Raw genomic sequence first — 26,028 nt, forward strand, 5'->3', positions numbered from 1 at the left:
ATTTAATTCAAAACATGAATCCCCAAATTTTACAGTATTCCTAAATTTGTGTCATCTGTGGTACATTTTTCCAGTGATGATCAAAGCAATAGAAGACAGTGTTTAGGGGGACTAGAAAACTACTAGTAATAGCAGAAGGCCGGTCTCTGTGGTCAAATGGCAAAATGCAAAGGCGGGAAGGTGTTGTGATGTACTATTCAAAAGATTTATTGGTCTGCTGATCACTACATGCCCTAAGTCTGGTGAATCGTATGATTTTCTTATGTTATTAAAACAAGAAAGATATAAATAGAAGATAAGGTAAAAATAAAGATAAAGCATGTTGAATAGGCTATGAAAGGAACTCACCAATTTACTCATTTAAGGAAAAAAAGGGAAAAATCAATACATAAAGTAGAATGTATCAATATTTTAAAGGAATATCTATACATAGAAGAAACCAACCAAACCAAACTCAGCAGCTGTGATCTCTAATATAATGCAGATTGGAAGCCAAGTTGCTTAAGGGCATGGAAATCAGACTAATCTGGGCTCATATTTGGCTCTGTTGGTTACAAATGTGATTTCTGGAGAGATCTTTAACCTCTCTGATCCTCTGATCTTTGGAGTTCTTAGAATCTCCTTCATAGCAATATTAGGAGGAATGAAATGAGAATTACATATAACAGTGCCTGGCACAGAGTTGGTGGCAGGTAATGGGTTATTACTATCATTAGTAGTAGGAACAGTATCACAAGGTCAGGAAAAAGTCATAATGCCCTCTTCAGCAATAAACTCATCTTTTTTTTTTTTTTTTTTTTTTTTTTTTTTAACAGTGCTTTCCACTTGATAGGCCCAGTGCAAGATGGTCATATCCAGAGACTCTTAAATTTTAATCACTGCTGATGAATTATATAGTGCAGAAGCTGCTTCTGAAGGCAGCTTTTGGAATGGAGGCTAAACTTTCACTAGTGGTTGGAAGTGGATAAATTAATTTATCTTTTCATCTCGGGTGAGCCCTTGGAGGAAATCATTATCATAAAACATTGTAAATCTATAGACTTGGCAGCTTTTGCCCTGCAGAGTCTCGGGACTTGAGTAAATATGGAGATTTAGAGATTTACTGTCTTTTCCTTTGAAGAGGTTATTTCCCTTGGTAGGGAAAGACGGACATGGCAATAGGAAAAAAATTTCTTGTTTTAACTTTGAACCTGAACCAGCTTTGAAATACATATATCTTTTTACCAGGATAGCTTTCACAGCTGCAAAGCCATTTTTATTAAATTACAATATTAAACTTTAGAGCAAAGATGAGCTAGGGGAAAAGATCTTACTCAATATATGCACCTATCAAGAATCAACATTAAAGGCTGTGAACCATTATCAAAATTTCCTCTGAGGCCTGGTGAGACAGAGAAACATCATTAGTATACATTGGCAAGCCAGGAAACTGAAAATGGAAAATAAAAGTAGCCATTCAGCCTAAAAGTCAAAAGTTGGATTTGTTTGAACAAAGTTTTTAAGAAAATGTTTAAGTAGATTTTCACAATAATTACCAGAGTCTTTATCTAAATTTATCCTGAGATACACATAATTAAAGCCATTACATATTCTTTAGATATACATAGGCATCATTTGATTGAATAAAATCATTTTAGAAAGCCTCCTGAAGAATGTTGAAAGGGGGGCATTCTTTAACAGAGAACATGCATCCTTGAAGTTAGGAAATTTTCCACCTGGAATCAATTCTGCATGACAGCACATAATAATGAAGTAGGATTCAAGCACAGTAGTATCTCATACATAGAACAAAAGAAAATGAAGGAACATAAGTTTTAGAAGGTATCTATTGACTATTCTGAAATGGAAGAACTTGTGGCATAGAAAAAGTTTAATTGTGTTTCTCTGTGTATGTGTGTGAGAGAGAGAGAGAGGCTGAAAGGAAATGAGAGGGAGTGTATGTATGTGCCATCATGATCCAAACTCTCCAACCTCATTGCTGTTGAGCAGCCAGAGGCTGAGCCTTCTTCCTATGTGAAGAGAACCCTCCTTATTTTTTTGTGTCCCTTTTCATAATACCATTGAAAACAATAGGGCAGAAAATTGGTTTCAAAGTGTATTAGAATTTTTTTCCTCTGAATGACAACAGAGTGCTAGTCAAAAGCGTATGGGACTTTAAAAAAAGATAGCATTTGTGAACATCAAGTAGATATACCATGTTCTACATATCCAGTAGCCAACAATATCTAGTGACAGGCCTCAAGAGCATAGATCAGATATGTATTTTGTGCTTTCTAGAATATTTGATATCTACAATACTCCAAGAAGAAAAAAGTTGAACTATTTATAATTAATAGATATACCCAAAATGAAAGCATCTCCTTAGGAAGTGTTTTCAATATTTAGAATGAATACAACCTACATTAGTTTCTTACAACTCTCAGATAATTGAGATAATAAAACTGTAAACATAAGAAATATATCTTCTCAATAAGGAATTCTAAACACCAAATTGTAAAATAAGTAATTTATTTTTTACTATAATCTTGAAGCATACATCTCATTTGGGCGCTAAGGACCCCAAGGTGGGATATGGTTACCATCTTGGGCCAACTACCTTCATTTCTGGATTTTACCAAATAAAATCACCTGTGTTAACTATGTCTTTGAACAGAGCTTGTAGATTGCAGTATGGGGCCAGAAAACAAAACTCTTAATAAAATAATTAACAATTTATTAGTAGTTTTCCTCTTCTAGGATTCTTTTTAAGTCTATATATTTGTTTGTGTTTGTGTAAGTATGGAAAAGTGTTGAAAGATACTTTGGCTAGCTAGTATCTGGAAACGTGTCAGGTATTCTTACCTCTCTGGTTGCCTCAGGGGAGTGGGAATTAGGGAGAGTCAGGGAGAAAATAAGCTATTGAAATTCTATATTAATCTTTGCATTATTTGACTACATGTAATGATTAATAATACATTCTTAGGAAAAGCATTAATAATACTAAAGAATTGTTCAAGTCCTAACCTAAGGGTTTTCAATCACTTGTTTTAAGTAGCAGAGGTCTCTTCTGTCTTCTGCTTCCTCTTATATCTTTTCTTTTGCTCCTTCTTGCCTATTTTCTCCTTTTTCTTTTGTCAATGATTAAATGGACCCTTACCTGAAACTATTACAGAAGAAATTATTACAAAAGAAACAAAGCCAGCAAGATTGAAACACAGATGAGTGCAGGAAATCAAGTCTTAGGTAACCACCATTAACTATCATAGCCTTTATTCCTATCTATAGGATATACTCAGGTTATATAAATAACTGTAGAATTTTAAAGAATTTGGTTTGAAAACTGTATGCTTAACTAAAAGGAAAAAATGCAGTAATGGTCAAATTTCATTTATTACTTTAGAATTTCACTTTCTTACTTTACACCTGTAAGATAGTTATTTTAGCAATGAAGTTGCCATCCTACAAATTCAAATAATTCCACTAAGGCAATAATAACTTCTTCTTTCTCCATCTTTGTTTCTGAAATTTTAATCTGTCTTGACTTTTGAAGCTAAATGTTTCATATTAGCTTCTTGGTGACCATGAGATGTAACATGAATTACTAAATAATGTTCAAAACCTTATAGTGCTCATGTTACTTTCCCCAGTTAATAAAAAATACTTTGAAAATGATTTTCTAATGTTTTGGGGAAGCAGACTTATTTATTGGATGATCAGATAATTTGCTTGTTTTTAAAAAACCAAATATACTGCCCAAATATGAGCCAGCAGACATTGAAATGGTGACAATGTGCCCATGTCTTTTGCTCTTCTCCTTTCAAATTAGTGGTCTTTTTATCTATGTTCATAGGTGTAGCAGAGTAAATCAGTTCTGAGTTATGAATAATCAGTATAAAATTGATGTACGTACCTCTGGTGGTCATAACCATCTGAAATTGAGAATAATGGAGAGTCTATGTGGAGATAAGAGAGGAACATAGCATATACTCCTTGTATAACCCCATAGTACCTTATTCAAAAAAAAGAACTCAGCTAATCTGTCTACTTCTTCTTATTTTTCTACAAAGCAGTTTATTTTCATCAATTTTCTCTGACCTCAAACAAGATATTTTTATATCCCTTCCTCAGAATACTCTGAAAGTAGTACGGTTATTTAACTCATTATTTTCCATTATATTTCCACCATTAGTATCAGTAAGTACAGATTGACTAAGACATAGTGGGGATGTACTACCTAGAGATGGTTTAGGGCAAACCAATACATTCTATGATTCTATCGAATGGTGATTTTGATGATCAATTTTTAATTGGCTTTATTTTTTAAATGCTTGAGAGTCTTGTGGACATCCAGCATCCTGAATGATAAAAATTAAAAGTAACTGAAAAATCAAGTATTTATAAATACTCTAATACTACATGCAAATAAATTAATGAAGATATCATATACAGAGTAAAAATAGAAGAATCTATTAAAAAGATAAAAAGCAAGCAAAAATCTATATTACAAATAAAATTGCTAAAATATTTTGATATTATATATTTTTTTTTGCTAAAATATTTTTTTAAATAGGTCTGGAAAGACATGGAAGGGATCCCCTAGAAAAATTATTCAAGTATACAAAGATAAAATGCCCCCCCCCAAAAAAAAAGACGCAAGATATATGACCAGTCTAAGAGGTCAATAGCTGATGCATAAAAGTCCCTGAAAAGAGAAGAAAAACTTGGGCCACCATTAATCAAAAAAATTGAAAAAGAATTTTCCCAGAGCTGAAGACATAAAATCCAAATTGAAAGATTCCACCAAGAGCCCAGAAAAATGAATAAAAATAGTCACGCTTGGGGGTGCCTGGGTGGCTCAGCAGTTAAGCGTCTGCCTTCGGCTCAGGGCGTGATCCCAGCGTTATGGGATCGAGCCCCACATCAGGCTCCTCCACTGGGAGCCTGCTTCTTCCTCTCCCACTCCCCCTGCTTGTGTTCCCTCTCTCGCTGGCTGTCTCTATCTCTGTCGAATAAATAAATAAAATCTTTAAAAAAATAAAAAATAAAAAAAATAGTCACACTTTGATTCCTCGTTATGAAACTTTGGAGTACCAAAATAAGGAAATGTAAAAGCCTCTAATGAGAAACTGAAGCAATAAAGAAGGTTCATACTCCTTCAGTTTTATTGGCTGTACAGTATACTGACAACAATGCGATAATTCCATCAAAATCATGGAGAAGAAACTATTTTCAGTCTAGGGTTTTATTAATCACTCATTATAATAATATCTAGATAAGTTTAGCTATGCAGGGATTTGGTAAGTTTGCCTTCTACAGACTTCTACTAAATTATATAAAGACTCCCTCCAACAAAATTAGACACATAAGAAAAAGCAAGACATATCTTTAAGGAGGCAGTGGTTCCATCTATGATAAGCAGTGAAGTAAGTTCCACTATGATCAATATCATCAAGAGTAAGAAAAAAATAGATTCATATGGAGCCAGAGAAATCTAATCTGTAGAAGAGAAGTTTTTTAAGTATATAGGGATTAGAGTAGAGAATAAAAAGATTGAGAATTGGGAAAGATATAAGAAAAGGTCAAAGTACTAAGAGTCTTATTTTACAAAATAGGGCTTATTATTGAAAAATTGAGATTTAGATAAATCTTTGTTTAAGCATGTTATTAAAACCACACAAAATAAGCCAGAGAACTAAATAAGAGCAACACTAATATGAATATAATTGTCAGGCAGAGAGAAAGGAGTGGATGATATCAATGAATTATATATTATCATTTAGAAAATCAAAAAGATCATCTGAGGTATTTAAAACACCAATTACCTAGCAAACTAAAACAGATTTGAAGAGATACATACATGCATATATGATTTAGGTTGCTTTGATACTACAGTGAACTTATACTGTAATGCAGATAATAAGAAAAAAATGTTAAAGATACATGATGAATGCAAAAAGCACTTGGTAAAATAAAATAAGTAAACACCAGATTTTTTTTCTTTTTAAGTGGTTATGAAGAGAGACTTACGTAAGGAATGCTGGGAGAAAGAAAACGAGGACTGCAAATCCTGCTACTGTTTGGTGATGTGTTGAAAGTGAAAAAGGTAAGTAAAAGAATAAATGTCTAAGGTTTTCTCAGGAAAACACTGTTCTTTGGGGCAAAGAACTGAAATATAACTGTCTTGACTATACATTCTCTTAACAAAAATGCACAATTTAAGCACTTTTCACTGGCACATGCAAACTGATAGCCAGTTTTATATTCAGATAGTGAGTTTTGAATAAAATATTTGTGAGTCATCTTAGTGAATATTAAGATAATGAGAATTCGAATGACAGGGCATATCTGCATTAATTTAAAAATATTTATGAAGTCACATATCCATTCTTTTCCTTTTGACTCTAATTCGGTAGGGATTTGTCTTCCTCTAATGTGTGGATCATGGGTCTACATTTCCTTTGTTGCGTATTAAATTATTAAATGTAAAATTTTTATTTTTGGAACACAGATATTTTTCCAGTGTTCCATCTAGACATAGCCTACATATCCTGTTTTAATCATTGTTTTTTAGAAAAATATTGTATGACCTGGTAGATGTTGACATTCCTTTCCTCATTATTTATTATTATTTAGCTGTTATTTAATGTTTTCAGTTAAACTAAAACAATTTAGAATCTGTTTATTAGATTCTATAAAATGTCTTATAACATTTACTTATTTATGCCCATATCAAACACCTTTTTGCATTTTAAACACTCAAATCAGTAAGTATGCATTGTATTTCCCCACCCATATCCCTAATGATAGAGTGTCTATATATATGAGAAAAGCTATCACAATGAAAATTTTGTTTAGGTTTTATAAATTATTAGTGTATAAACTATTTATTAGTCTTCATAAACTATTGTTGCATTTAAAAATAACCAAAGTAATTTGTATAAGGAAGAAGAAATGTGAGCATTTAGCTCAATACCTGACATGGGACAAAAGTTCTAGGTATATTTTTTTTCTGTTACTGTGTAATGAATTGAACTATGATGGACTGATATTTATTATGTTCTATATGTTGCTAAATAATACACTGATGTAAATAAGATCTTAGAGGAATCTTCTACAAGCAAATAAGAGTTTTCATGAAAAAAGCTTTCAGCAAAATTCATATTAATTGCAAGCGCTTAACACCTTCCATTAGACAATTGTTTGATGGTCTTAATTTGAAATATCTATAAATTCCTTAAAACAATATGTATATATTTATGGTAAAATTATAATTTGTATATATTTGTCATTATTTATATTTTCAGAAGTGACTTTTTCTCTTATAATTCCAGATCTGTGAGATATTCTGGTATTTGTAGTTTGTGCATTGCCTTTAACATGCAAATGGTATTGCTAACATTAAGATAATTCATTAATTTTTAGGAAGGTTAAATATTCATTTGCTGGCCATAAAAAAAATTTTACAATATCAAGCATTATAATATATCTCAACTCTAAGAAAATTGTCAAGCTGATTCACTTTTAATTAATATGGTCTGAATTAAATTTATCTTGGCAAAACTTCATTCCCCTGATGATTTGACCTAACTTTTACTTTTAAGTAGTATTATCTCTACTTTTTACATGCTTGTACCTACCTTTGTACTTCCTTGGTACCTGAAAATGTTTTCTTCATAATCATTAATTCAGCAAATGTTCACCTTTCCAAAACAATAGTATTTCATTACCCTTCTCGAGAAGCACTCCAAAGAGTTTCTTATTCTAATTGAAATATACGTTTTGTTTCTTTTCATTGCTAACATCTTTCCCCCCATTCCTGGTGATGTTAAATACTGTCTATTTATGATTTTTGTTCCCTTTGAAAAAATTAATTAACTCCTCCCTAAATTGTTTTTCTTTTCCATTCAAATAACAAGACATGTTAACAGTGCTCTGTAAGATTTGTTTTGACAATGTATGACTTATTGCATTGATTTTCCACGATTATTCAGGTGGTTAGTCACTTCTGAATTCTTCTCTCTGGCATCTCTGATAAGCTTCTTACAGAACACAGTGTTTTCCTTTTGTTGATTTGAAACTTATAATTAAAACCTGTTTATTTATCTGGTCACATTCAAGGTTATTTAAGGAAGCATGTTGGTTATCATTTTGAAATACTTTAAGTAAAATTTAAAATATTTGCTGAAAGTGTTAATTTCTGCCATTTAAATGAAACATTCCCTGTAGTAAAGTTTGCAAAATACCACCTTCTACTGATTTAGGTAAGTCTCAATAATTTTTGTCGTAGATGTAATCCTCCCTGCAGATAAGCTAAATGATTCCCCTTTTCCATATTTGTATTTTCAGTCCATTAAAATACTACTTAGTATGCTGTGGTAGTAATCTGTTGGATGGCACCCAGTGTCTGAGAAGTGCTAATGTAGATTCCAAAAGTTTCACTGAGTAACGTGTGCACTGGATTGAGAAAAACTTTTTTCCAGAGATACCTAAAATAAAACAAACCTAAGTCAAATAGTACATATATTTCCTAATACTCGTAATTTTCTTGTGTCTAAAATCCCATTCTCAGGCTAAAGCTCTTTGAAAGCAAGTCAAAGTTTAATATGTACATTATATATTAGTACTCAATACAATTATATAATACTACTTAAAAATCTTTAAAAATCTATACCAAGGTTCTTGTGAAATCAATTCAAATTGATTTTAGAGTGAGTGAAGAGTTCCTAGATTAAAAACAAGTTGAAGGTCATAGAAAAGATAATGCAACTGTCATTTATTAAGATTAATGAAACATTTCCCAAAATAATCACCATAGGTTCACACATGGTTCAGTATCTAAATTGTAATTCTAGAGATGAAAACACATAATGTCATAAAGAAGTGGTCAAACTCTAAGTTGTTGAAATCATGAATGAGGTTAAAATCAAAGTATTTGAAGAATTCAAAGAAGAACATAAGCAAAAAAATTAAAAAAGGAAAAAAGAAAATGGTGAAATTTTGAATCTAATTATAGAAGAGAAAACCAAATTATAGAAAGCTAAAGTAACTCGTCCAAGTTCATACAGCTTGATAGTGGTGAAATGACAGTTTAAAATCAGATTGTATGACTAGAAATTATACTCTTAACTTCTAGATCATGCTACCTCCTATGTAACTTAGGTAACTTCTCTAAAGATTAATTTCTTGACTTTAGGTAGGAATTATCAATTTAAATGCTTAGGACTACTGTGAGGTTCAGTTTCCAATTAAACAAATTAAAGAATGCCTTCTATGCACTGGGTGATATACTATGTATGAGGATACCAATACTCCTTACTATTACAGTGTTTTTGGTATCCTTAGCAATAATGATAAGGAAGCAAGCAATTAAGATAAAATGTGATAAGTCATTCTTCATAGTGCTCCTTCCTTCACTCCCATATTTAACAGTCAGCATTTTTTTTTTTTTGGCTCTACTTCTCCATGTATTAAATCTCAAATCTTATCCTCTCGATTTCTAAGGAGACTTAACCTACTTGCTTCCCAAGTTCTTGGGAATAGGACAGATTGATAGAGAAACGAGGAAGAGGCAGCTAGACAAGATTTAGAGGGTTAGATTTTTTTTTTTAAATATTTTATTTATTTACGGGGCGCCTGGGTGGCATAGCGGTTAAGCGTCTGCCTTCGGCTCAGGGCGTGATCCCGGCGTTATGGGATCGAGCCCCACATCAGGCTCCTCCGCTATGAGCCTGCTTCTTCCTCTCCCACTCCCCCTGCTTATGTTCCCTCTCTCGCTGGCTGTCTCTATCTGTCAAATAAATAAATAAAATCTTTAAAAAATATATTTTATTTATTTATTTGAGAGAGAAGGTGAAAGAGAGAGCACAAGATGGGCGAGGGTCAGAGGGAGAAGCAGACTCCCCACTGAACAGGGAGCCTGGTGCAGGGCTCGATTCTGGGACTAAGCCAAAGGCAGACTACTTAACTGGCTGAGCCACCCGGGCGCCCCTGGAGGGTTAGATTCTAATAAAAGAGTGTAGGGGAGAAAGAAATTACTCTACCCTTCAAGAACCTACTTGGACTAAGAACCAAATTGACATGAGACAGATTAACAAGAGAAAATCAAATTTAATAGCCTATGTATGGGGACTCCACCCAGACATGGAAATTCCAAAGACAGGCAACATGACGCTTATATGAGTTAAGGAGATGGGTAGGGGGAGGGGTCTGAGGGATACATAGGGGAGAAAGACCATTAGCCAGAAAAGGGAAAGATGTTTGGAAAACAAAGGTTGCCTTATATAGGTAAGTTTCTTAGGTAAAGAGGAATCTCTATTAATAGCTCTCTTGCTGATATAAGCAGGCAATTGAGGGGGAAGTGAAGAGTTTCTTCTGCTTCTTTTGGGTTTTGAATCCTTTTAAGTCAAAATACGATTCATGCCAAAGTGGTCCATCTTGGGGAGGCCTGCCCTTGGCCCCTACAAGAGTCTACAGCAACACCCTCTGCCTGTGTAAGATTTCGCTATGACAAAAAGTTCAGGATGGAGATACTCTTTCAGGAAAGGTGAATCTTAATTTAAGGAGAGAAGATGTAACATCTTAGTAAAACTAAAGAATTTCAGTTTGTTAGAAGAAAAGAATATCATAGGAAACCCCCCCACCCAAAGGAGTTTAGGTCAGATCATACAGAGTCTTGTAGGAGATATTAAGGATTTTGTAAATCATCTCTTAAGTTATGGAAATTTATTAAAAAGTTTTAAGCAAGAAAGAATGTGGTAAATATTGTGAAGTATTCATTAACAATGATGTTCATAATATTTGGGGTATTTATATCATTTACATTTAATGTGAGTTTTGATATTATTAGGTTTAAGTCTATCATGTACTATTTGTTTTCTATTTTCCCAGTCTTAACTTCATTCCCTTTATCCTTATAATGAGTTTAATTATGCTACTCCAGGGTATTGCTGCCTCTACATCCATTTTGTTTGGCCAAGCAGCCTGTGGAGGCCTTTAACGGACATTAGACCCTCATACAAGCACATGACCCAGATAACAGCCTAACAAATCACAAGTAAATGTAAATTCCTGATGCAGCTTTTCCGACAGCCCTTGTGATAATCTCCACTGCCTCCTAGGGCCTTCCCCTTGCATACTCCTTAGATAAGACCCCTACAGAGCTTCACCAAATCTCCGCTCTTTTTTTTTTTTTTTTTTTTTTTTAAGATTTGTTTATTTATTTGACAGAGAGACAGGCAGCGAGAGAGGGAACACAAGCAGGAGGAGTGGGAGAGGAAGAAGCAGGCTCCCAGTGGAGCAGGGAGCCCAATGCGGGGATTGATCCCAGGACTCTGGGATCATGCCCTGAGCCAAAGGCAAGATGCTTAACAACTTAGCCACCCAGGAGCCCCAAAACTCTGTTCTTTTTGGTTTGAATTAATTGATCTGGTCTTAGTGTGGAAACCCCAAACCACTCCACACAGACCTAAAGAAGCCATGTGCCCCTCATCCTGCTGCTTTCTCTGCCTACACCACCTCCCTGTGTGGTCCTTCAAGGCATGCTATGTATTTTCTGTAGGACCTGTGCATTATAAACTTTGTTTCACTTTCCCTTATGCTCTTTTGTTGAACCAAGTCTTACTATCCAACACTCTGAGGCTCTCTCTACTAACAAATGTTAATTTAACACAGTCACAACAACTCTCTTTTTTTGCCTTCTTATGGATTAATTTAATCAAAGTATGAATCCATTTTACCTCCTTTGTTGGCTTATTAGCTATAACTCATTGTTTTGTCATTTAATGGTTGTTTTACATTTATGGTGTTTTTCTTGATCTTATCACCATCTACCTTCAAGTGTTACTGTAGCACTTTCCTTCCCACCCCTTCTGGATTTGTTATTATTGCCATGCCTTTTATGTTTATGTATACAAAAATACATGTGTTATGTATATTTATGTATACTTTCATGTATGTATTTAAATATATGTATATTTTAAAATACAGTCATTTATCTTTAAGATAATGTTTAGATCATTTTAAAAATCATATATATTTGCCCAGATAACTTACATCTCTAATGCTCTCATTTCATATTTCCAACCAGCTGTCTTTTCTTCCTCTGACTAAAAGAAAATGGCTTTTTGCTATGATGGTCTGGGGCTGATGTCTGAAAAAGTCTTTTTTTCACATTTTTTGGAGATATATTTTTACCAGGTAGATAATTCCAGGCCAGCCACATTATCTTTCAGTACTTTAAAGATGCTATTCCATTTTTTTACTCACTCATATATTTTCTATGAGAAGGAAATCATCCTTGTCTTGTTTTTGTACATAACATGTATTATTTTAAATACATGATTAAGTTAAATAAGATGTCTTTTCTTTGGGCTGTTTTAAAGATTTTCCATCACTAGCTTTAAGAAATTTGATTATGTTGTGCCTTGGAGTACTTTTCTTGATGTCTCTTGTGTTTGAGATTTATTGAGACTCTTGGACTTTATTGTTGTGGGTTTTTTTAATTGAAGTACAGTTGATGTACAATTTTACATGAGTTTTAGGTATACAGTATAGTGATTTGATAACACTATATGTTATGCTATGCTCACCACAAGTGTAACTCCCATCTGTCACCATACAGAGCTATTATAATACCATTAACTATATTCCCTATGCTGTACCTTTCATCCCCATGACTTGATCATTCCGTAATGGAAGCCTATACCACCCACTCCTTTTCACACATTTTGCCCATCCCTACATCCCCTCCCCTCTGGCAACCACCAGTTTGCTCTCTGTATTTATGGATCGGTTTCTGCTTTTTTTTATTTGTTGGGTTTCTGATGTTAATCAATTTTGAAAAAAATTAGCAATTATTTATTGAAAAGCTGTTCTGTCCTTTCCTCCTATCTGGTATCTTCTAACCTTTGGAGACTCCACTTGTACATATATGAGATCACTTAAGTTTTCTCACAGTTCACTTACACTTTTTGCTCTTTTATTCTCTTTTGTTCTTTATGTTTTATTTTGGATAGTTCTTATTGTTATGTCTCAGAGTTCACTAATCCTCTTTTTTACATTGTCTAATCCATTGTTAATTCTGTTCACTGTATATTTGATCTAACTCATTGTAGTTTTCATCTTCAGAAATTCAATTTGGTTCTTTTTAAAAACATATATTTCATATCTCTAACTTTTTAAATATATAGAATGAAGTTATAATAACTATTTGAATGCACTTGCTTGGTAATTCTAACATTTGTGTCAGTTTAAGGTCACTTTTGATTGTTTTTTTTTTCCTTATAATAAGTTATTTTTCCTTCAATCCTCATAATTTTCTCTTGGATATGAGACTTTGGGACTTTCATCTAGTTGGGTGTTGCATATTTTTTATACCTAACATATTTTTCAGCTTTGTTCTGGGATACAAGTTGATCACTTGAAAACAATTTTATCCGTTGAGATTCTGATTTTAAGATTTTTAAAGGAACAACTGGAGGTGTGCTAAGTATCTTTCATGGATAAGGAGAGCTAAGTATTCTCCATGACTGAGGCAAGACGTTTTGTGTACTCTAGTCAATGTTATGAGAATCATGAGGTTTTCTAGTCCTTGTGGTGGAAAAAAGCACAATTCCTGGTGCCCGTGAGCACCAGCCACTGTTTCCTTTAATCTTTCCCCTGGTTTTATTTACCAATATTGGACAGCTTCCACAGGCATGCACTGATGCATTGTATGTTGAATACTACAAGGATATCCTCTACAGACTTCCGGTATTCTCTGTTTATGCCCCTCCATATTTTCTGATAATCTGACCTGCAAGATCTAACTGCCTAGAAAATTCTTATTTCTTCTGACTCTCAGATCCATGTTTTCAACTTAGGGAATCTCACATGGCCTGGATAACTTACCCCTCTCTGCACAGTGAACTGATTAATTTGATTCACATCTCTTAGAACCCTGTTGTCCACATTCAGTGAATTAAAAGCTGTTATCTCATATATCTTGTCAGTTTTATGTCATTTCAGTCAGGAGGGCAATTTGGGTCCTTATTATTCCATCTTGTCCAGACTCAGAAGTTCCTTCCTTTTGGTTTTAGCCAGGTAGACAGCCATCTAGCTAAAGACTACACATATTTGCCTTTATAGACTGGTGCAGTCATGCAAATAAGTACTGATTGATGGGATAAAAATAAGTTATATATGCACATTCTGAGGCCTGCCACTGAGGGGTTACACCTGGACCCCCACCCGTACCCCGTCCTTTCCCCCAGTTGGCTGATTATCATGGAGAGAACAAGAAAAGATGCCTGGAGGTTGAGAATAGCAGAACTATTTAGGTTGACAATAGAGAATATAAAGAGAAGAAGCCTTATATTTTGATAAAGCCACTGAATTCTTGAATGTTGTTTTGTAGCATAATGGTCTATACTCTAAATAAGAGAAAAAAAGGTGTGAGGAAAAACTATAAACCCAGTCCAGGAATTGTTGAGTTTAAAGTCCCTGTGGAGATGGATATGTAAGTGGAGAAGATTCTGAAGCCCATGACAGTGGTCCAGTTGGAGATGTGGACTTGAGAGCAGCCAACATGCAAGTAGAAAATGAAATTTCAGTGTGTGATTGAATGTACAGTGGTAAGAGAAGAATGAATAGGCTAGAAATCTGAGATAGTAGTTCTCAAACTTGTCTGCATTTTGGAATCAACTGAAAAGTTTAAGAAAGTATATTGAATCCTGAGTTTATCCCCCATATATTCATATTTAATTACTATAAGGCATGACCTGGGCATCGTGACATCTAAAAACTCCGCTAGTGATTCAAATATGCAGCAAAAATTGACTTCTGCTGCTCTAAAATATATTAAAACTTAAGGAAAAATAGAAAAAGATGTGCTCACAAAGGAGACAGGGAAGGAATAGGGAATGTGATAGGAAATCTAAGCAAATGTAGTGTTTTGAACTAATTTTGCATATAATAGGTCCCAAATAAATAAATGCTATGTTCCAGTCTGGATTTCACATGTTATCATGTAACTGAATTTGAGAATGTGTTTTTAACCTAAAGCAACTTACTAAATGAGAACCTCAATACAGTCATCTATAAAATGTGGATAATAACCCATTTCGTTTCACCTTATCACTATATGAATAATAAGATATTGACAGTGCCTTGCAAACAATAATGATACACCAATCCCAAGTGAGGTTTTTAAAGTCAAATTCTGTTCCACTCCTGACTTCCTACTTTTCTAACTTTCATAGGAAAATTAGATCTATGTCTAGGAAAAGTGACTTAGGAAAGAGAAATTCGGGGTGAATATAAATGACAGATAATTATTTGAGTTTCCTCTCCTTCCTAATGGCATAACTTCATCACCATTTTGACTACTATAACAATTCTGTTAATCATGTTTCTGATGTAATTGGCAGTTAGTAGCGAGGGAAGACAGCCTTGGGAGAAGGAGTAGGTTCCTCTTACATTATTGCACTAACAACCAGGAACTCAGAAAATTTTATTCAGTAATGGCAAAAGGAACAATTATAGTTCATTCCTAGAAGATACTGGATACTGGTAAGAGATATGATTTCCATACCTTCCAGAGAGATTCTGCCTGGTTCAGCCTTCGGGTAGAAGCATTAGAAGACACACTTATTGAACCTCTTTAAAGTTCAGATTGACCAAAAAAAAAAAAAAAAGAAAGAAAGAAAGAAAGAAAGAAAGAAAGAAAGAAAGAAAGAAAGAAAAAAAGAGTAATATACCACGGGGAATAACCCTGCCCAGAGAAAATATTAAAAGGGTGACTTAGCAGGTTATTTGCAACTCTAATTTCTGTAACTCCATTGGAATTGGGAGTAATGAAGTGTTCTTGAATGTTCTGATTAGAACACTTATTGGGAGCAAGCAATTAAATACCAGGTGAATCAATAAATGGCTAGCAGTTTATAGGCAGTAAAATAGGGGCTTGCACCACCACCTAAATATTAGATACCAAGGAAGAGAAGGCAGCACAGCTATATAGGTTTATTTGGAGAATATATCCAGATTCCCATGCCTTGATCTTCTAAACCAGATTTAAAACAAATCCTGAATGGAAGTTAGAAAAACGTACACCAAGATAAACTAAAGAATTACATCATGCTAAGGCTTACATGGTAAATGATACCACATTTTCATAGGTTGAGAAACAAGCTTCAATTTAAAAAAGGCTGGTTGCACATAAGATAGGGAATCTAAAAGTCAGATATTAAAAAAACAAAATATTTACTCACTTGGAAAGTATTTGATTCAATTTATGATTCATATATTTGGGAAGTATGTGATTCAAGTATATCAATTTAATATAAAAATCTTATGAACTGGTTTGTTATTGGAATGTCTATTTTAATAAATTTATTTCTTTGTTCACTAACCTTCAATAATGTGTTATTAGGTCTCTTTTGTTATATATGTGAAGGTTAATTAAGTTTTGTTCTACCTTTCAAGAACACTTACTTTCCTATAGGATAGAAACAAAACATTTATTTAATTTTAAAATGCAGGATAGAAAGTGATGTAGATCACACAATATATGAGTAAAATTATATAGGTGGGAGATGATATTTATAAACCATGAATCTGAGAAAGAATTCATTCATATTTAAAATATATAAAGAACTCTCAAACTCAGCAGAAAAAAGCAGTCAAATTAGAAATTGGGCAGAAGTCATGAACAGATATTTCAGTGAAGAGGATGTTCAGATAGTAAATAAGGACAGAGAAAGATGTTCATTATTAGCCATTAGGGAAATATAAATTAAAAGCACTAGGTGATATTTCTTCCTTCCCATCAGAATGGCTAAAATAAAAACAATAACACCACCAAATGCTAGGAAAGATGCAAGAAAACTAGATTACTCTCATGCATTATTGGTTAGAATGTAAAATGACACAGTCCTCTGGGAAACAGTTTGTCACACTCTTACAAAACTAAACATGCACTTATCATATGACCCAGCAATTACACTCTTCTGCACATCTATCCCAGAAAGATAAAAATTTATGTTCACACAAAAACCAATACATAAATGTTCATATCACCTTTGTTTGTAATAACCCCAATCTGGAAATGACATAAATATTCTTTAATTTGTAAATGGACGAAATGTAATACATCCGTATCATGCAATAGGAAGGAGTGAACTATTGCTACACACAATAGCTAGAAGTCTCAAAAGAATTAAACTGAGTGAAAAAAGCCAATGTCAAAAGGTTACATACCATATTTTTCCATCTATATATTATTAATTAAATAATTAAATTATTCAGATGATGAATAGATTAGTGATTGCCAGGTGTTAGGGATGAGTAGGGGTGAAACTGTAGGTAGAAAGAGGTAACATGAGGGAATCTTATAACTGGTGATGAAACAGTTCTGTATCTTTAATTGTGGTGATGGTTACGTAAATCTGCATGTGTCGTAAAATCATATAGAACTTTACACACGTCTATACAACAAACAGATGGGTTAGTGTACAGCTGGTGAGATCTGCATAAGCTCTGCAGGTGATACCACATTTCTGGCTTTTATATTCTATAGTATTGCAAGATGTTATCATTTTGGGGAAAACCAGATAAAAGGAATTTGGGGTTTTCCTCTATAGTTTTTTTATTTTTTTAAGTTTTTGTATTTTTAGTAGTTCCTATGAATCTCCACTTCAAAATAAAATAATAAATGATATGTGTTCAGAGTAAAGAAACCAGGGGTAATTTCATGAAAAAAAAAGAGGAATATAACTTAAAGAATAAAGATTTGGCTTGTTCAAAATTTAGAGGGCTCCACATTTAAGAGAGGGACCTTAATAAAGACTATATGTAGATGGAAATGTTTAAAACACAGTGGTTACATGAAGTAATTCTCTTGGAACACGCTTAAGGTCAATGAAGTAGTGAGAGATAAGTTTTGGAATCTAGGTTTGGGTCAGATGTTACAGAGCACTTCCAGTGTTAGGATAAGAAGTCTGATACCATTAAGTTTGAAGCTGATGGTCATAGAAGATTTGTGAGATGTTAAGTAAAATGATTAGAGTTATGCTAAATGGATTCAAGATAAAGTAAACATGGGGAGAATTGTGTGAAGGCTATCTCAATAGCGCAGAGGACAGATAATGAGTTTATGCTAAATCAAAATAGATTTGGTGAAAATGAAGTCTATCATTTATAAGAATTGATTGGCTGCAGGATGAATGAAAAAAGAGATTGAACTTATGACTCTTGAGATGTGTCTTTAAGGAGATAAGGACATTGATGACCATAAAAGTTTCTTTGTACTATAAACCTAATTTACATTTGTTCTCCCAGAAATCATTTTCTGAGGTTCATATCATCTCACCTTTTGGGGGAACATCTAAACCAATATATACAAGTGTATGTCAGTATGATTTTGAATGAAAGTGTCATTTCATAGAAGAAAAAACAAAAAAGGAAATAAAGAACAAATGCATTTCTTTTAGACTATGCTGTATAAATATATCACAGAGCAGTGAATATTTCACTCACTTTATATTTGTCTGTATTCTACTGGAGCCTGTATCAGAATTTCTTTGTTGGGCAGCCCTCTCAGGTCCCCTCCCTCCTTGAGAGTTTTTTACTATCACTCAATAGACTTTGCTTTCCTGCCCACCAAAAAAAAAAAAAAAAAAAAATTCTTTGTTAATGTTATAAACTTGTAATAAATATGTATATCTTGTTGTCATATTTAAATATTCAATTGATAGTGTTTGAAATTAGTCTGGATACCATCAAAATATGTGCTCTATTTTTTTTTTAATCTTATACCAACAATTTCATTCCAACTATCTCCTGAGGGGCATACACCATAAACAGGAAACCATTTTCATGCTTCTCACTTTTGTACACTTCAGAAATTGGCATGGATATGCTCACCATGATGTGTCCATTCAGTACCAAGAAGAAGGCTTGATTGGCATTGAACTAGAAGAGCCTTCTAATTATTTTGATGAGTTCACTCATGTTGACGTGATCAGGTGCAAGGACCTCAGTTTTATCCAGGATAGGAAACTGCTTCTCACCCTTGTAGGGTTCTATAATCACTGGGATTTTGGTAGGAATCTTTTATCATTTGTTCAAAGGTGAAGCACTACATGAAGGTCTTCTCCAAGATCTTGGCATGGTAGGTTAAGGTGGTGTGGCAGCGGTGGTGGCTCTGACTGTGATGACAGCAATTTCTGAAAGATTTATTTATTTTTTAATGTTTTATTATATTATGTTAGTCACCATACATCCCTGGTTTCTGATGTGAAGTTCGATGATTCATTAGTTGCATATAACACCCAGTGCACCATGCAATATGTGCCCTCCTTACTACCCATCACCAGCCTATCCCATTCCCCCACCCCCCTCCCCTCTGAAGCCCTCAGTTTGTTTCTCAGAGTCCATAGTCTCTCATGCTTCATTCCCCCTTCTGATTACCCCCCTATCTTTATCCCTTTCTTCCCCTGCTGATCTTCCTAGTTCTTTTGTTCCAGAGATGAGAGAAATCACATGATAATTGTCTTTCTCTGCTTGACTTATTTCACTTAGCATTATCTCCTCCAGTGCCATCCATGTTGCAGCAAATGTTGAGAAATCGTTCTTTCTGATAGCTGAGTAATATTCCATTGTATATATGGACCACAACTTCTTAATCCAGTCATCTGTTGAAGGGCATCTCGGTTCCTTCCACGATTTAGCTATTGTGGACAATGCTGCTATGAACATTGGGGTGCATATGGCCCTTCTCTTTACTATGTCTCTATCTTTGGGGTAAACACCCAGTAGTGCAATGGCTGGATCATAGGGTAGCTCAATTTTTAACTTTTTAAGGGACCTCCACACTGTTTTCCAGAGTGGCTGTACCAACTTGCATTCCCACCAACAATGCAGGAGGGATCCCCTTTCTCCACATCCTCTCCAACAATTGTTGTTTCTTGCCTTGTCAATTTTTGCCATTCTAACTGGCGTAAGGTGGTATCTCAGTGTGGTTTTGATTTGAATTTCCCTGATGGCTAATGATTTTGAACATTTTTTCATGTGTCTGTTAGCCATTTGTATGTCTTCATTGGAAAAGTGTCTGTTCATAGCTTCTGCCCATTTTATGATTTGTTTATTTGTTTCTCATGTATTGAGTTTGAGAAGTTCTTTGTAGATCTTGGATACCAGTCTTTTATCTGTAGCATCATTTGCAAATATATTCTCCCATTCCGTGGGCTGCCTCTTAGTTTTTTGACTGTTTCCTTGGCTGTACAGAAGCTTTTGATTTTGATGAAGTCCCACAAATTCATTTTATCTTTTGTTTCTCTTGCCTTTGGAGATGTGTCATGAAAAAGGTTGCTTTGGCCGATGTCGTAGAGGTTGCTGCCTATGTTCTCCTCTAGGATTTTGATGGATTCTTTTCTCGCATCATGGTCTTTCATCCATTTGGAGTTTATCTTTGTGTATGGTGTGAGAGAGTGGTCAAGTTTCATTCTTTTGCATGTAGCGGTCCAATTTTCCCAGCACCATTTATTGAAGAGACTGTCTTTTTCCCACTGGGATTTTTTTCCTGCTTTATCAAAGATTAGTTGCCCAAAGAGCCAAAGGTCCATTTCTGAGTTCTCTATTCTGTTCCATTGGTCTATGTGTCTGTTTTTATGCCAGTACCATGCTGTCTTTGCGATCACAGCTTTGTAGTACAGCTCGAAATCCGGCATTGTGATGCCCCCAGCTTTGTTTTTCCTTTTCAACAGTTCCTTGGAGATTCGGGGCCTTTTCTGGTTCCATACAAATTTAAGGACTATTTGTTCCAGTTTTTTGAAAAATGTCCTCGGTATTTTGATTGGGATAGCATTGAAAGTGTAGATTGCTCTGGGTAGCATGGACATTTTAACTATGTTAATTCTTCCGATCCATGAGCATAGAATATTTTTCCATCTTTTTGTGTCTTCTTCAATGTCTTTCAAGAGTGATTTATAGTTTCTAGAATATAGGTCCTTTACATCTCTGGTTAAGTTAATTCCAAGGTAATGTGTGGTTTTTGGTGCTATTGTAAATGGGATGGATTCCCTAATTTCTCTTTCTTCAGTCTCATAATTCGTGTATAGAAATGCAACTGATTTCTGAGCATTGATTTTGTATCCTGCCACATTACTGAATTGCTCTATAACTTCTAATAGTTTGGGAGTGGCTTCTTTTGGGTTTTCCATATAGAATATCATGTCATCTGTGAAGAGAGACAGTCTGACTTCTTCTTTGCCGATTTGGATACCTTTTATCCCTTTTTGTTGTCTGATTGCTGTTGCAAGGACTTCTAGTACTATGTTGAATAATAGTGGCGAGAGTGGGCATCCTTGTCGTGTTCCTGATCTTAAGGGAAAGGCTTCCAGCTTTTCCCCATTGAGAATGATATTTGCTGTAGGCTTTTCATAGATGATTTTTATGAGATTGAGGAATGTACCCTCTATCCCCACACTCTGAAGTGTTTTAATCAGGAAAGGATGCTGTATTTTGTCAAACGCTTTTTCTGCATCTATTGAGAGAATCATATGATTTTTGAATTTTTCCTTCTGCATAAAATCTATGACACTGATTGATTTGTGAATGTTGAACCACCCTTGCATCCCAAGGATGAATCCCACTTGGTCATGATGGATAATCCTTTTAATGTACTGTTGGATTCTATTAACCAGGATCTTGTTAAAGATTTTGGCATCCATATTCATCAGGGATTTTGGTCTATAATTCTCCTTTTTGATGGGGTTTTGCCTGGTTTGGGGATCAAGGTAATATTGGCCTCATAGAATGAGTTTGGTAGCTTTCCTTCTGTTTCTATTTTTTGAAATAGCTTTAGGAGAATAGGTATTATTTCTTCTTTGAATGTTTGGTAGAATTCCCCAGGAAAACCATCCGGGCCCGGAGTTTTGTTTTTCAGAAGGTTGTTTATCACTGTTTCAATCTCTTCATAATTAATTGGCCTGTTTAAAAAATCAATTTCTTCCTGTTTCAATCTTGGTAGTTTATAGGTTTCTAGAAACTCCTCCATCTCTTTCAGATTGCTTAATTTATTGGCATAAAGCTGTTGATAAAAGTTTCTAATAATCCTTCCAATTTCATTGGTGTTGGTTGTGACCTCTCCTTTTTCATTCATAATTTTATTAATTTGGGTCCTTTCTCTATTCTTTTGGATAAGTCTTGCCAGTGATCTGTCAATTTTATTGATTCTCTCAAAGAACCAGTTTCTGTTGATCTGCTCTACTGTACTCCTGGTTTCTAATTCATTGATTTCTGCTCTAATCCTGGTCAGCTGCTTCCTCGTGCGTGGATTAGGCCTGTCCCTCTGTTGCTGTTCCAGCTTCTTGAGGTGAGAATATAAAAACTGCATTTTAGATTTTTCTATTCTTTTGAGTGAGGCTTGGATGGCTATGTGTTTTCCCCTTAGGACTGCCTTTGCAGTATCCCATAGGTTTTGGACCGTTGTATTTTCATTCTCGTTGGTCTCCATAAATTGTTTAAATTGATTTTTGATTTCCTGGTTTATTGAATCATTCCTGAGTAGGATGGTTCTTAGTCTCCAAGTGTTTGAGTTTCTTCCAGATTTTTCCTTCTGGTTGAGTTCCAATTTCAAAGGGTTGTGGTCTGAGAATATGCAGGGAATAATTTCAGTCTTTTGGTATCGGTTGAGACCTGTTCTGTGCCCCAGAACATGGTCTATTCTTGAGAATGTTCCATGGGCATTAGAATAGAATGAGTATTCTTTGGTTCTGGGGTGTAGTGTTCTATATATATCTATGAGGTCCAACTCATTGAGTATGGCATTCAAAGCCCTTGTTTCTTTGTCGATTTTCTGCATGGGTGCTCTATTTCTGATAGTGGAGTGTTGAGGTCCAATACTATTAATGTATTTTTATCTATATGTCTCTTTATTCTGGTTAAGAGTTGGCTTGTGTATCTTGCTGCTCCCCTGCTGGAGGGATATATATTTATAATTGTCATATCCACTTGTTGGATACATCCTTTAAGAATAATATAGTGCCCTTCTGTGTCTCTAACTGTAGTCTTTAGTTTAAAATCCAATCTGTCTGATATGAGAATTGCTAGCCCAGCTTTCTTTTGAGGTCCATTGGCGTGAAAGATGGTATTCCATCCCTTTACTTTCAGTCTGAATGTATCTTTAGGTTCAAAATGAGTCTCTGGTAGACAGCAAATGGATGGGTCATGTGTTTTTATCCAATCTGTGACCCTGTGGCACTTTATGGGAGCATTTAGGCCATTTACATTGAGACCGATTATTGAGAGATATGATTTTAATGATGCCATGTTGCCAGTAAAGTCTTTGTTTCTATAGATTGTGACTTTCTGTTCTGTATCACTCCTGGGGCCTTTTTACTTTTATAGAACCCCCCTTAATATCTCCTGTAGGACTGGTTTCATGGTTACAAAATTGGTCAATGACTGGCAATTCTGGAAGGTCTTTATTTCTCCATCAATTCTGAATGACAGCCTTGCTGGATAAAGGATCCTTGGCTGCATGTTTTTCCCTGAAAGAGCTTTAAAAATGCCCCCCAACCCTTTCTCTCATTCCAGGTCTGTGTAGACAGGTCTGACATAATTCTGATCCCTTTGCCTTGGTATGTGAGAAATTTCTTTGCCCTGGCCGCTTTCAATACTGTATCCTTGGATCTAATATTTGCGAATTGCATTATGACGTGACGTGGCGTAGATTTGTTGTGGTTGAGCTTGGGAGGGGTCCTCTCTGCCTCTTGGACACGAATGTTTGCTTCCTTTGCTAGATTAACAAAGTTTTCAGCTACAATTTGTTCAAATATCTCTTCTAGACCTCTGTTGTTCTCCACCTCCTCGGGGATGCCAATGATTCTGACATTGGAACGTTTCATTGAGTCAGTAATCTCCCGTAACCTACATTCTTGAACATGGATTTTTTTGAGTCCAGATTCTATTTTAGCTTTCTCTTCTACTAACCCATCCGCCAATTTGCTGATACGTTCTTCTGCCTCATTCACTCTGGCCGTCATAGCCTCTAGTTTTGACTGCATTTGGCTCATAGAATTTTTAATTTCTGCCAGATTCGCTCTCATTTCCGGCCTTAGAGATTCTATATTCTCATTAATATTTTCGTTAATACTTTTTTCAAGTCTACACATCATCTTGACCATTGTTACTCTGAATTCCATTTCTGATAATTTGGTTATATCCATATCCATTAGTTCTGTGGCAGAGGCCACAGACGCATTGTCTTTTCTTTGCTGGGAGGGGGGGATTTCTCCTTCTCGTCATTCTGATGAGGAGAGGTTGCGGGGTTGTCCAGAGCCCAAATTATTGACCGGGACCCAGGCCATGCGTAATTGTTTTATAGGGATCTTAGGGATCTTAGGGATATGGGCTTCTTGATTTTTCAGCCTGCCTTCTGGGGGAGGGTCCTGCCGTGCCGATACTCCATGTCCCCTGTGAGGGGGGATGGGGATGGGCACGCTGTGAGCCGGTACTTCCAGGCTTTTGTTCTCTGGCGGCTTTCCTTGGCAGTTTGCTGTGCCTCTTCTGAGAGTCAGAGCAGCAGCGGCCGAATCTCAGCCTCTGTCTCAGAGCAGAGGGATCACAGACCATTCTCCACTGATGTTCTGGCCACTTTAACTCTGTTTCTGTTGGTGCTGCTCAACCCTGCAGCATCCCGGGATGTGCGCCCCACACCCAGCGTCCCAGCCCTCACTTCCAGGGCCGTCGCCTCTCTGTCCTTTGTATTTCTAACACCGCCAGCCACCAGCTGCCAGCCGCCCTCGCGCACTCCCAGACCTCCCAGTCTCAGTCTGGTTCCAGTGAGCGCACCGGAGCTCCGTTTCAGTCTGGTGGCGCGCATTCTCCGGCTCACGGTCTCAGTCTGCTCTCTCGCGGGTGCCGGTGCACGAGTCCGCCCGCTCCCCCTTGCAGGTGGCTTCTGCTTCCCGGCGCCCGAACACGGCGGCTCCTCCCCCTTCTGTTTATCGTCCAATATCTGTGCGGGGTTTCACGGCTCCCAATTCGTACCTCAATACTCAGTGCTGGAGATGTTCATTTGTAGAGATCCAGATGTATCTTCCTGTGTCTCAGGCTGATTCTGTGGGTGTTCAGGCTGGTCTGGTACCTTTCCAACTCGACTCAGGGGACCGGCTGAAAAATGGGTCCCCTACTCTTCCGCCATCTTAACTCCAACTCCCAAAATATGTACTCTAAAATCCATTTATGTCCCTTTGTTGGAGTTAAAGAGAGAGAAATAGTGTGATTTTTGAGAAGCAACTATTAATCTTATCTATCTTTTGGTTTTTTAGATACCACAATCTACTTTCAGAATATTATGTAAAATAAATGCTACTAATCCATTTGAGGAATATTCTACCACACTCCATATCTCCTAAACAAGGACTAAACTCATTAAACTAAAACTATTTTCTTCTCCTTATTGCAAGTCAATATTAGATGTTAACAGTATATATCACGTATTTTATACTTTTATTATATTTATTATTTTTTATAACAGTATATATCACATATTTTATACTTTTATTATATTTAGGATAATTCGTTCCCTTTCCCAAAATCTTAAGGTCTAAACGCAGGTTTCTGCAGACCACTGAACATAATCTATATCTTATATCCTGAAGGAACTACTTGAGTAGAAATTATAACAATCAAAGCAAAACATAGTTCTTTGTCACAGTTGAAATCATGGGTTGAAATATGTGAAACTTTTCATCAAATCAATGCTGTCTATGAAGTGTATAAATGTCTGCCAAAAGCATATATATAAGACATATATATATATATATATATATATATATTATGGATGACTCTTCCCCTTTAGGAAGTAGAATTTGCCACCCAAAAATATGCCTCTTTGATATAAAGATTGTTTTGAGCTGATTTTTAGAAATAGCAGCCACAGAAAAAGTTCTAAAAATGAGTAGAAGTTACCCTTTTGCAAGAGACACTTGTATTCTTAAGGGAAGTCTCCATTTGTAAGGGTGTCTCCCACCCTGTAACAGGAAGAAGAGGATAACCAGTCTCTACAAA

The 26,028-nt window shown here is 35.4% G+C and overlaps 1 long non-coding RNA gene across 8 annotated transcripts in view; it reads left to right on the forward strand.

Moving 5' to 3' along the window:
• LOC123795723 (uncharacterized) overlaps positions 1-26,028 on the forward strand; it is an 870,146-nt gene that overhangs the window by 269,818 nt on the left and 574,300 nt on the right. For all 8 annotated transcript variants that reach the window (XR_015722996.1, XR_015722994.1, XR_015722989.1 and 5 more), the window contains one exon: positions 5,986-6,082. This is a non-coding gene — a long non-coding RNA (uncharacterized LOC123795723). The remainder of the gene's footprint in view (positions 1-5,985; positions 6,083-26,028) is intronic.

This window comes from Ursus americanus, chromosome 35, assembly GCF_024610735.1.
Source record: "Ursus americanus isolate L20-20 chromosome 35, mUrsAme1.1.p, whole genome shotgun sequence".
Classification (NCBI taxonomy): domain Eukaryota; kingdom Metazoa; phylum Chordata; class Mammalia; order Carnivora; family Ursidae; genus Ursus; species Ursus americanus.